Source organism: Benincasa hispida, chromosome 7, assembly GCF_027475165.1.
Source record: "Benincasa hispida cultivar pf3 chromosome 7, pf3_genome.v1.1, whole genome shotgun sequence".
Classification (NCBI taxonomy): Eukaryota; Viridiplantae; Streptophyta; class Magnoliopsida; order Cucurbitales; family Cucurbitaceae; genus Benincasa; species Benincasa hispida.
Window position 1 is genome coordinate 4,860,765 of NC_143484.1, and position 14,547 is coordinate 4,875,311.

The window sequence follows — 14,547 nt, forward strand, 5'->3', positions numbered from 1 at the left end:
TAACTTGCGTTCATTAAGCATAAATTCTATAATATTGAGGTCGCATGCGTCCAACACATTAGAACAGTTGATCTTTAGATTTTTGTGCAGAAAATGCGTTAACGCAATGTAGGGATTGCGATCATAGGAATACATTGGTCGAGCGCAACTTCACCGCAAGACTTTGCGTTGATTGTGCTCGCAAACATTCACCCAAGAAGAATCACCGCAACATGGTAAACGCATCTGGGTGAAAGGACAATTAAGAGTGATGGGACAAAAAGCTGACAGTAGTCGGATCCAAATTCAGTTGACAACCGATAACGGTCACAAAGTACATCCAGCTTTATCGGTGACAATTATCCGATGCATCAGTCAGGAATTAAAGTTGTCCCATCTATACAACCAGGAGAGAGAAACCACCCTTCACTTTTGATGCCCTATAAATACCAAATGCATTCTTCAGAGAAGGGTTAAGCAGTCGATTACTTCATCACTTTACAAGTTCACGTCTCTGTCCATAGTCTTCTTTCATTTTAAGGCGGATATAAGGAAGAAGGTGTGTCGATAGATCGTTTCGGCAAGCTTGGGAAAGCACCGGAAGCTCCAAGACAGAGAGAGGGCTGATGCCTGCGGGAGCGGGAATATTTGTAGATCAGAATAGAGATTCAGTGTAAAAAGCCTCGGTCAGCAAGGAATTGCTACCAGACTCTCTACCTTTATTTCCATTATCATTTTGTACTCAATTCCGTTATAAGAATGGAACGTCTTTCTCTATATCTGTTCACTCTCTGTAATTCACGCATGAGTAGCTAAATTAGTTGAATGGGTTAAGAAGCATTTAGCTAGCACAACTAGGGAATCTTCATTCTTTGTGATTATCTTGTTTATGTATGCTTCATTCGTCTATTAGAGATACTCGGGAGGGTAGTCTAAGGACAGGATCTAGACTTGGGAAGGTCAGATCAGAATCTAGGTTTGGAAGAACAAGATTAGAACACATAAACGAGAGATAGGTGCTTAGGAATGAGCACTATTTGTTATTAACGCATCGCATGCATATTAGCAATAAGATATGATTGTATGCAGTCACTTTGCTTTCATGCATTTTGCATCAATGCATATGACAAGAGTAAAGACTTCGAGATAAGCTCTATGGACATTTTGCATTCAACACATGTGTCCTAGACTTAGGAGCATCGCATTTACATTCGGAAATGACTTGCTGTGCATGGTTGTAACATGATCGCAAAGTTTGACGCATTCTTGAGTAACGCTAGCTAAAGATTTTCTCAACCCATTCATCGCATACTCATTGCATCTATCAGCACAACTCTCTTTCTCAAATCCGCCGCCTTTATTTACTTGTTTTTCATCAACGCAACAACACACCCACACTTTATTTATTTACTTGGTTACCACAAAGTTTTCATAAATATTATCAACGCAACTATTTTCACAAGTCCCTGTGTTCGACCCTGGACTTACCAGAAAACTCAGAGGAATTTACACTTGAATTCCGCTGGGGAAACATGACTACACAACGCAATCCATCAATGCATATCATCCATATTTCCATTCATAAAAATAACGCATCAAGTTTTTGGCGTCGTTGCTGGGGATTTCGACAAAATAGTTGTTAACGGTAATTTTTTGTGATGAGCTGAATTATTGAGACTTCGGCAATTTCCTGAAAATTACACATACCATCGTTAATTATTGGGATGAGCCGAATTTGTATAAAAGAGGTGCAGATAAAATCATTCGATTATACGTACCAAACGCTGCTCAACAATGCATATTGTCACAGTGCCACGATTCGCCATATGGAGGGCACTTTGGAGGACAACGTACTGCAGCCAAAGTTTTGCAAAGTGGATTCTTTTGGCCTTCATTATTTAAGGATGCTGCTGACTACGCAATGAAATGTGATCGGTGTCAACGCACCAGTAGCATTTCATGGAAGAATGCAATGCCAATGAACACTATCTTGGAGCTGAAATTATTTGACTCTAGGGGATTGATTTCATGGGACCATTCCCTCTTTCGCATGACAAGAATTATATCTTATTGGCCGTCGATACATTTCCAAGTGGGTAGAGGCAATTGCATGCGCTGCAAGTGATGTGCCGGTAGTCTCCCAGTTCCTCAAGAAAAATATTTTCACTCGTTTGGGGACTCCCCGTGCCATCATAAATGATGAAGGATCACACTTTGTCAACCACAATATAAAGGAGTTATTGCGCAAGTACAATATCCTCCACAAGGTGGCCACCGCATACCACCCGCAAACAAACCGGCTGAAGTGTCCAATCGTGAAATTAAATTGATACTTGAGAAGGTAGTAAAACCTTTGCGGAAGGATTGGGCAATGAAGCTTGATGATGCGTTGTGGGCATACCATACCGCATTTAAAACACCAATAGGTATGTCTCCCTACACGTTGGTATTTAGCAAGGCGTGTCATCTGCCTTTGGAGTTGGAGTATAAAGCATTGTGGGCGATCAAGAAACTGAATTTCAATTTAAAGAAAACAGGAGAAGCGTGAAAACTACAGCTGGTCGAGCTAGAATAATGGAGGATCAATGCATATGAGAATGCGAAGATTTATAAAGAGCGCACCAAGTGCTGGCATGATAAACGCATATGCGCTAGAAACCTCCAAATCGGGCAAAAGGTCTTACTCTTCAATTCAAGATTGCGGCTCTTCCCAGGAAAATTAAAATAACGTTGGTCCGGTCCCTTCATCATCAAAGAAGTATTTCCACATGGTGCGATGGAACTAATCATCGAGGATGGCAGTCGAACATTTAAAGTTAACGGATCAAAGCATATTGCAGAGGAGATTTTCAGCCAGAAACACCCTCCGCAAAGTTGAAAAACCCAGACTATCCCTTACTCAACTTTTGAACATTTAACTCTTCGTCATGTTACTACTATATGTATTTTACTTATTTTTCTCTCAAAAAAAAAATTGTTGTTTTGTTTTGAAATCATTTGATTCTCTCTTTGTCTGTTTAAAAGGATTAAGGCACAGGATTGCGGAGATACTACAAGAAGAAGCAAATATTCTGATTTGATCACCGCAACCCATAGAAGCAAAGATCACCGCAAGGATGGATGCATCAATACTCAATGCGGGCGACAGCGCAAAATTTGGGGGTGTACTCTTCCTTATCTTTATTTCAAAATTTGCACTATCACATTGTATTTTATTTTTCAAAGTTTTATCACCGCATCCTCCCTGATTACCGCAATCATTTGCCGAGTAGATAAATTTAGTAGTTTACCGCATGTTGTTTCTTTACCAAATATGATTTCAATGATGAAAAATATGCTTCTATCTCTTTCGTCTATACTAGAGTCAACTTAAATCTTAAGATAGTCACCTCATGAAATATTTCTAGAAGTTAGGAGTTTGCTAGCTTTATTTCAAACTCTCTTTACAACGCATTCTATGACCATCGCATGACCTATTTTAATTTCTTTTGGCAATGAGGACATTGCCGTATTTTAAATTTGGGGGTGAGGTATTTATGGTATTTATTTTCGACAAAAAAAAAATTAAAAATAACAACTCCACTGTCAACGCAATGGGGAACCCATGTTGATAAGAGTTAAGTTATGAAAGGCACTTACTCGTAGTTGGATGTCCGCATGACACATGTGAAGGCAAGCCAAAACGAAAGTAAGTCACCAGGATCAACGCATAAATCAATGACCGGAACTCCACTACCAAATTGGTATGAGTTTAGTCTGAGAAAGAGTACATTGCTCGTAGTTGGATGTCCGCATGACACACGTGGGGGCAAGCCAAAACGAAGGCAAGGCACTCGGATCAACGCAAGGTCAGGAAAAAAATAGCAATGAAGAAACTTTTTGTGCAAGGATAAATCATTTGACACTCCGGTGGAAAATTTTCTTTTTGAAATAAATCATGCGATGTTCCGAAATTTAGTAAAGTCCTTTTGAAAGTTAAGCTTGCAATTCCTAAGTCGTAGAAATATTTTAGGAAGAGACTTGAATAAGACTTAAGGAAATTCTGGCATATAGAATTTGAACGAAGTATCCTTGAGAAATCTAGGGAAAGAAAACTTTGCGGTTAACTTGTTAAAGGAATTTTTAGCTTATGCTTGAGGATAAGCATTGTTTAAATTTGGGGGTGTGTAACGGGCAAAAATGCACGTTATCATGGTACTAAGTTCTTAAAAAATGTTGGATTGCGTTGATGAAATATGTTAAATTGCGTCCATTAAGCATAAATTCTATAATATTGCGGTCGCATGCGTCCACGCATTAGAACAGTTGATCTTTACATTTTTGTGCAGAAAATGCGTTAACGCAATGCAGGGATTGCGATCATAGGAATACATTGGTCGAGCGTAACTTCACCGCAAGACTTTGCATTGATCGTGCTCGCAAACATTCACCCAAGAAGAATCACCACAACTTGGTCAGTGCAACATGGTGAGCGCATCCAGTGAAAGGAAAATTAAGAGCGATGGGACAGAAAGCTGACGGTAGTCAGATCCAAATTAAGTTGACAGCCGATAACGGTCACAAAGTACATCCAGCTTTATCGGTGACAATTATTCGGCGCATCAGTCAGAAATTAAAGCTGTCCCATCTGTACAACCGAGAGAGAGAAGCCATCTTTCACCTTTAATGCCCTATAAATACCAAGTGCATTCTTCAGAGAAGGGGTTAAGCAGTCGATTACTTCATCACTTTACAAGTTCACCTCTCTGTCCATAGTCTTCTTTCATTTACGGACGCAAGGAAGGGTGTGCTGATAGATCGTTCTGGCAAGCTTGGGAAAGCACCGAAAACTCCAAGATAGAGAGAGGGCCGATGCCTGTAGAAGCGGGAATATTTGTAGATCAGAATAGAGATTCAGTGTAAAAAGCCTCGGTTAACAAGATTGCTACCAGGCTCTCTACCTTTATTTCCATTATCATTTGTACTCAATTCAGTTATAAGAATGGAACGTCTTTTTCTATATCTGTTCACTCTCTGTAATTCACGCATGAGTAGCTAAATCAGTTGAATGGGTTGAGAAGCATTTAACTAGCATCACTAGGGAATCTTCATTCTTTGTGATTATCTTGTTTATGTATGCTTCATTCGTCTATTAGAGATACTTGGGAGAGTAGTCTAAGGACAGGATCTAGACTTGGGAAGGTTAGGTCAGAATCTAGGTTTGGAAGAACCAGATTAGAACACATAAACGAGAGATAGGTGCTTAGGAATGAGCACTATTTGTTATTAACGCATCGCATGCATCTTAGCAATAAGATATAATTGTATGCAGTCACCTTGCTTTCATATATTTTGCATCAACGCATAGGACAAGAGTAGAGATTTAGGGATGAGCTCTATGGACATTTTGCATTCAACACATGCGTCCTAGACTTAGGAGCATCGCATTTACAATGGGAAATGATTTGCTATGCATGGTTGTAACATGATCGCAAAGTTTGACGCATTCCTGAGTAACGCTAGTTAAAGATCTTCTCAACCCGTTCATCACATACTCATTGCATCTATCAACGCAACTCTCTTTCTCAAATCCGGCGCCTTTATTTACTTCTTTTTCATCAACGCAACAACACATCCACACTTTATTTATTTACTTGGTTACCACAAAGTTTTCATAAACATTATCAACGCAACTATTGTCACAAGTCCTTGTGTTCGACCCTGGACTTACCAGGAAACTTAGAGGAATTTACACTTGAATTCCGCTGGGGAACCTTGAGTACACAACTCAATCCATCAACGCATATCATCCATATTTCCATTCATAAAAATAACGCATCACATAACAGATGCACTTGTCCATACCATACACTGGGTGCTTCGTCATCTTCGGGTCATTAGGATTTTTTTTTTTTACTTGTATATTTCATGTATTTGTATTCTTTATATATTTATATTTTTCATGTAATTGTATATTTCATGTATTTGTATTCTTTATGTATTTATAATTTTCACGTAATTGTATATTTCATGTATTTGTATTCTTTATGTATTTATAATAATTTATGTAATGAATTTATATAATAAACTTATTTTATGTAATTGTATTTTTTATGTACTTTTTACGTATCATAATTATCAATTCTATTATGTAATATAATTTGAACTTTTTAGGTAATGGAGCCTGGTCCTTCTAATCCTGTACAATTGTACCAACAAAACACGCGTCGTTCATAGACAGTATTAGATAGTTCTTCCACTATAGTATTGAGTTGTCGGAGGAGGGAGGCGACTGCTGATGACATGCAGATATGCATGTCATTTTATGCCTTTTACTTAGAATTATGAAGGTTTTTAGACAGAATATGCGTCGATCATGCTAGAAATTCATGAGAAAAAGAGTTTGCGTCGATCAGCATATCGAATCTCAACTAACACATTACTTTGCGTTAATTATGCGTTCAATGTTCTATTTTTGTAGCCAATGCAGGAAATGAACGAAAACGCGGAAACCGGACTTTTATTAGACGACCTCATGCGAAGAAACACTCCATCACAAGGCAAATGCATCGATCAACGCATGGATGTTGCGGTAATTAGCGTATGCATCCATCGCATGGGAGTTGCGCTACGATTGCGGTCATCATATAGAGTTGCAGTGTTAAGTGAATGCGACCATTAAATGATTGCGGCTACACAATAATGCATTCTAGTGGGATCAACGCAAGATTGGTGGAATGAACGCATCAACGCATCTACCTCGAGAAAATCCAAAGCTGATGTTGACATTTCACCTACCGCGCCGTTGGTGGCAGAGGTTCAGAAAGGACTAACGCACCAAACGTCAAACTTAGAGCAGTCCAATTAATGCTATTGGCGATCCAAACTCTATAAATAGAAGCCAATAAGAAAAAATTCAGATCATCCAAGGGAGGATCCTTGTGAACTGGGGACTTTCCCCGTGATCCAGACAAACTGCGTGAGAAGATTGGCTGGAGTTCTTCACCTCCTTCATCCATTCCGAGTGACGACTAGAGCCTTCAACCAGAGCTAGATCTCGAGAGAGTCAGTTCCTCCACCCATCCATGGCACCACCGGTAGCCTTGACGCACATCCGCTGGAAGCAAATCTTTGTTTCCAGCCGATCATTTCTTTTTCCTTTCTTTTCTCATATTGTATTGTATAACATTTTTGAATTAAGAAATTAATACAATGTGTTTTTCAATGCATTTCTATTTTCCTTCGACTTCATCTCCATCTTCTTAGCATAGCATCTTTACTTTCATTACAACACTTAGTGAGATTGCGTGGGTATTGCATACTTAGACATGTGGATTAGGGATATGAAGCATGTAGCAACCCACCGAGAGGTGTGCGTTATGCGAGTATGTGAGTAATCTTATTTGTTTACTGTGAAGCTGCTGCAACGCCTGTCTATGGGCTAACGCATTGCTTGTCTATAAGTGAAGTCAGCAACAATCAACTGCCCGAGAGGGTAAGTGGTTGGATGCATTAAGCAATGTATGCGTTATTCACTAGGGATAGTAACAACCTTGCATCAACCTAGCTCATGCGTTTGTCTTGTCTTATGTTGTGCTCAACACCCCTTTAGACCTACTCAAGAGAGAGTCTAAAGAAAGAACCTAATGACTCGAGAGAGCTAGGTTAGAATCTAGACTCGAGAGAGCGAGAATAGATCGGCATAAGCGAGAGATAGGGACTTAGAGATAAGCTCTGTTTGTCAACACTACATCACATGCACCCTAGGAATAGAAATGGTGATATGTGGTCGCCTTGTTTGTGTATGACACATAGACAAGAATTAGATGCTTATGTGTAGGCCCTATAGACACCTATGCACATACATCACATGCGTTTTAACATAAGAAGTCGTAGCATTCGCATCGAAAGATGGTTTACTATTGTATGAGTGTTGCATGATCGCATTAGTTTGCGCTGACTAAGGTTCCCTTGCAACCACTTTAAGTTTTGCAATGAAAACATCTCCACATTTTATCCATTTTCCCACACATTTATTTCATGTTAAGGTTTGTCGCATCTCTACCTATCATGCATATTCTCATTGCGTTGACTATTAAATAGAAGTAAGAGTAGGATTAACGTAGCAATATCCCCTCCATTCTTTTATTCAACCGCTGCATGCACAATCACCGCAAACATATAGTTATAAGTCCCTGTGTTCAACCTCGGATTACCCGAGAAACTTGCGTTCATGTTATATTTGGAGTGAACGCAAGAAAACTTGTGGCAGGACGCATGGTCATCGCATACATTCGTTAACGCAATTTTTATTCCAACGCATGACCATCGACGCATGGCTATCAACACATATTTTAGGAACATGCATCACATAATGCGTCCAAGGGAAGTTGGTTGTCGAGTAAAATTAACTTCCAATTTCCGCGCATCAATTGCACAACATACTATCCCATTTGATCATCGCATTATTCCATATGTTCAGGAAGCGGGTTTTCTTGGGGTTGCAAAGATTGGTTTCATCCAGCTTGATTGGCACCTGATTACTGCTGTAGTTGAGCACTGGAGACCAGAGACTCACACATTTCACCTGCCCTGTGGGGAATGTACGATTACGCTGCAGGATGTTGCCGTACAATTTGGGTTACGAGTGGATGGGCAAACACTGACAGGCTCACTGCAGTATGACTAGAAGAACGTTTGTGAAGAGCTCTTAGGCATTATACTAGAGGATCCGAAGGGATCAAGATTGAGTATCCCTTGGTTGGCATCCCAGTTTCCCGAATTACCTCCCGATGCCGACGACATCAGTGTACGTAGGTATGCACGAGCATACATCCTGCAGCTTATTGGAGGATTTTTATTTGTCGACAAGTCAAATACTCTGGTGCATCTCATGTTCCTCCCATTATTGTCTGATTTCGAGCACACTGGTACGTACTCGTGGGGTGGTGCATGTCTTGCATGGTTGTACAAAGAACTTTGTCGGGCTTCCAATGCACAAGCGTTGGAAATAGCGGGGCCATTAATACTATTACAAGTATGGGCTTATAATCGATTTCCAATTATAGCACCACAAATCCAACTACAGGCCCCAGATCATCGTCCACTTAGTGCCAGTTATTATTTTATTTATATATTTATTTCGTTACTATTTTATGTAAGAATATAAATTAATTGTATTTTTTATAATTTTAAATAGAGTGGTGTATTAGCTGCCTCTGAACAGTCAACAAATATGTTGCTCGTGTATAGAAAAATATTCGACATGCTGACGCCCAATCAGGTAGTAAATATGTATATAAATGAATATTTAAAAAAATTTATATGTATACTTTTTTTTTTGTCAGGTTATTTGGACGCCATACACACAGTTTTGGTCATCCTTACTTGATTATTATCGTGATGGTGAAAACATCTGGTTGACTTTTAGCCCTCTTATATGCTTCCATATAGTAGAGTGGCATCATCCAGATCGTGTGCTGAGATAGTTCGGTATGCGACAAACGATACCTTCGTTGTCCTATACACTCTCAGCACTATACCAGATCAATTTAAGAGGTAAGCACGATCAAGACTAGCATCGAATCCATGCGGAGTATTTATCCTACTGGCATGGACGACGTGATCATTGTACACAGGGAGAATTAACAAATGGGCCAGCTGTATCAGACGACTACTTTCCCTGGTATAATTCGATCAAGAGGCGATTTATCTCACCTGACGGCGCTTACTATTACTACATGGTAAGAGATTTAAAATCAGACATTTTCCATATATAAAATATGAATACTGTTTAATATATTTTTTTATTCTACAGAATAATTTTATCAGCGATGTTCAACAATATTTAGTGCAGAACAACTTACCAGAATTGGGTTCAATGTGTCAGCAAACATTGGTCAACGTAGAAAGTATTATTCAACAAACAAGACGACTCAATGTTGCTGACACCAAGCGAAGATGTATTCGTCGTAGACGACAGCGACAATAGGATGAACCTAATTTAGAGGGACATGAAGACAACCCCCATGAGGAGTAAGGGCCGGGGGGGTCGTTTTTAAATCCCATATTGTATTATTTTCAAATTGTAAATTAAAGAACTAATTGTAAATATTCTTTAATATCATGGTATTTTTTTTTAATATGAGTGCAAGATGTTTTCATTGTAGATTAAATATATAATTAAGTTTAATGATGAAAGAATTAAGTTTAACAATTAAAAAAACAATTATAAGCAATAATGAAGGAATTAAGTTAAGTTTAACAATTAACTTTAAAAAAAAAAAAAGGAAAAAAAAATTATAAGCAAATCGTGTACCGAGTACACGAGTTCCCTTGATCGTTCAATCAGTCAGCTGACGTGGTCAGCTGACTGGATTAAATGGTACTCGTGTACCGGGTACACGAGTATGCCACATGGAAATCGTGTACCTGGTACACGATTCCACTATCCTAATTTTGTCAATACTTTCCCAAAACACCTATTTTTGGGAATATTTTCCCCCTAACCCTATTTTTGTCATTATTTATTAAAAAAACATTATTTCAAAAAAAAATCTTATAAATTCTATACTTTAAGATGGATTATTGAATAGTTAAATTTTGGAATTTCAGGTATGACCAAAGTTTTGGATAATGGGGTTCGAAGTGTGATTAATAATAACTTTTGTGTGTGGATTATTTTATGAAATATTTTATTGTTTAGCTAAATTTTATAAAATTTAACGTAATTTATGATTATATGTGGGGCAGCGCGCCTTGGTGGTGTTCGGGGAAAACGCCCCCAAAACCTATTCAAATTTTATATTCAATCTATTTATTTATTTGCAGTTATTTACGATTATGACCCTAGGGTTTAGAGTAGTGCGCTATATAAACTCTCTAATCCTAGAGGCGCCGTTTTGATGTAATTTCTGAAAACATTCTCTCTAATAATATTGTTCTCCCTCTGTCCGTGGACATAGCTAACACTGTTAGTGAACCACGTATATCTGTGGGTTGATCTTCTCTATCTCTATGTTTCTTTTGTGTTCTTTAATTGTTGTTTTCGCAACAAAATGTTTACAAATTTTATGATTTTATATTTAAGAATGACTTTGAAGATTTATCCCGTGATTTTCGCAAATAGTTATCAAGATTCCCATGTAAAGACATGGTTTTAACAGAAATGAGTGTTTTGAGAAAATATGTTTTATGTGAAAGTTTGAAATCATGAAATGTTGTTTAAAAAGGAAAAATCATGACTTTGGAAATTATTTAATTTACAAATGATGTGATTGCAAGATTTTTCAAAAGTGGCAAGTTTTTATGTTTAAAGTTTGAGGTGGTTAGATGAATGTACGTGTGGTGATTTTTTACTATACTGACGTGAATGTGTTTCCGTAGTGTAATTTGATAGACATGAGGTCTTTGAAACCCATTTTGGTGTAAAGGCTTTGGATCATGCGTCAGAGTGTTTTGCCTTTTGGGGGCTATTCTATTCTATTATGACCATGTTGTTCTACTATTTATCTTAAGATTACTCGATAAATAAATAGTATAACTATGTTTACTCTGCTATGCACCTTGAGATTTTTTGGTGTATAACATGATAATGTTTTCTCTGCTATATAAGTTAAGTCCCTCCGTATATAGTATGACAACATTCAGATACAAGTTTGGTGAAGGTTTTTGCAAGTTTGTGTTTACATTTACAAAAAATTGTTTATGTTTTTTTTTTTTTTTTCTCTATGTGATCTTTCTCAAGTTTTTAATTTGCTCAAGATTCACATCTATTTATAGAACTGATTTTTATTTAAAATTATAATAATTAACTCAAATTATTTTCATATGAACTTCCACCACTTAAATTATTTTCCATCAAGTCGTTCTTGAGTTTCAACATGAGTTAGAAAATTGGAAATTACCCCACGTCTCATTAGTTTATTGCCACATATAACAAAACATTAAGTTTTAATACGAGTGTGATTAAGTTTTAATACGAGTGTGATTGTTATAATGTGTAAGTTCTATATCTAATTTAAGCTAAGTTTCAATTCCAAGAAGAATTTGATGGTAGACTCCATTGGATACTCGAGATTCTACTGTCATCAAAGTTCATCCTTGGTTTAGATAGCGTAATTTAGGGTGGGTGTGATAGTGAACTACAAAAAAAAAGTCAATTATAAGTCTTTATTGACGCTTTTTAGCCTTCAATAAAGATATATTGACGTTTTTAGTCATCAACCTAATTCAAAAACCATCAACTATACACTCTTTATTGACAAGTTTTGACCACCGCCAATAATTTCTTTGTCGACATATATTAGTTGTCAATTATTCTTTTATTGATACCTTCTAATCATCAACTATCCTGATTGATGTTTTTTAGCCGTGAATTATATGTATTTGATTTTTTTTTTTTTTTTTACATGAATCCTTTTGAGCTTTATATAAAACTTGTAATTCCCCCAAACTAGCTTATAACCTGAAATTTTCATTTTGGTAATTAGATATAGCTAATAACTCAAAATCTATATTTCACACAAAACTAACAAATGTCCCAAACAAACGATCCGACAATCAATTCTCATATTAAATAATTTATTATAAAAGTAGCTAGGACCTGCAAACCAATTACATTCATGCATGGCTAAGTTAACAACATTACCAAAAGTAGCATTACCTAGGATTGGCAAAATTACCCACAGAATCAGGGTCCGCAGGGTGAAAAGTTTCTTATTTGATCGAGGATGGAGGTCAAATTAGGAACCTTTTTAGGGTCCCGTCTGGAGACAGGGAGGGTATCTCGACACCGACCCCTATCTCGACTCTGACCCTGATTAGATTTTAAATATATTATCAACTTTAAAGTCAGATATTCGATTTTCTCACCACACATATTGTAAAAAAAAAAAATGCAAAAATATAAAGTTGTGTAAAGTTCTTATAAAGAAACTATATATAAAACCAAATTTTTCCACTAACTCAACAAATACTTCTTAAAAGTTCGAAACACTCGAAATCAATCATGAACTACAAATAGAGAGTCTGGTTATATGAGTTAATTTACAACATTTAGAAAAAGTTTGACATGATCTAAATGAAGCATTAACACCCAACCAAGGGAAAATTATTTGAGTGAGTTTTATATCAAACCAAGACTATAAACAAAAGAGTTCTAAAGGTTAGAAACTTCAAGACAACACTTCAAAGAATTTGAAAAGAGTTTAAAGAAGTTTTCAACATAAAACAATCTTAAACCTTAATTCAAATATTCTAAATCAATCCTATTCCAATGGTCATAAAATAATTTACAACGTTTTGAAAGAATTCAAAAGAATCTAAATAAAACTTTAACATCTGAAACTCAAAAAACGAAGTTGAGTCTGGACTAAAAAGTGTTTAAATGAGTTTGGTATCAATCCAAAACCTATAAAAAAATTATGAAGGTTAGAAGCTACAATACAACACTTGAAATGGTTCGAAAGCCGTTTAAAGTAGTTCGCAACACAAAATAGTTTACATTTTTCATCCTAAGAAAAAAAATTAATTTTCTTGCAAAAATGCATAATAATAAAACAAATGCATGGTTTAAGTTCTCCCCATACATAACATGTTTTAAAAATTTGAAGAATGCGGTGTTTCATGAATGTGATAGCATAGCATAGACCTTAAAACACCTAACATTAAGCTCTACTTTTTTATTGCTTTGCCAAATATCATGCAAGTCATGGGTGAAGTAATTCAAATTTGAACCATTTGGCACTAGATTCACTCAAATCAACCATATTAAATAAAATGATGCCAAAACTGTCCACATGATAGCAGTTAAACAATAATGCATTTATACATCCATCAATGACAAAGAAAAGTAGCATTTAGGCCAAATTTATAATAGTAATTGGAATTGGAGATTGGGTCGGGAAGTGTAATTACTACATGATAGCCATTAAACAATAAGATTGGGTCGGGAAGTGTAATTACTACATGATAGCCATTAAACAATAATGCATTTATACATCCATCAATGACAAAGAAAAGTAGCATTTAAGCCAAAATTATAGTAGTAATTGGAATTGGAGACTAGGTCGTAATCAGGGAATGTAATTACTATATGAATGCTATTTTGTGTTGTGGATTGAGACTAAAAATCGAGATTGGAGATCTATGAACACGTATACCACTGTGCTATCACCATCTCTAGGAACCATTTAAATGTGAAGTTATTAGTTCATAGTTAAAAAGCACTAGAAAAGTGCTTTATTTGGCTTATGTTTTTTTTGTTAGTCTTCATACTTAAAATGTGGTTTCCTAAGAATTTTTATTTTCATCTTGCAGAAATCGAGTATTTGAGTGAAATTAGAAGAAATTTGGAGATAAGGATGTGCAAAAGTGGAAAACACTAGGCTCGACGCTAGATTACCATATATGCAAAACAAGACAGCGGCTTGACACTACAAGATTTTTACAAATGCAGGGCTACAGAGTTGCAGTTGTCTAGGAAAATTAGGCCAGTGGAACATCATGGTTTTTTTTTTTTTTTTTTCATTTATACTTTTGCTCGTTCATTAGATTAGGGTATCAAGTCCTCGAGGTTTGGAGGTCGAG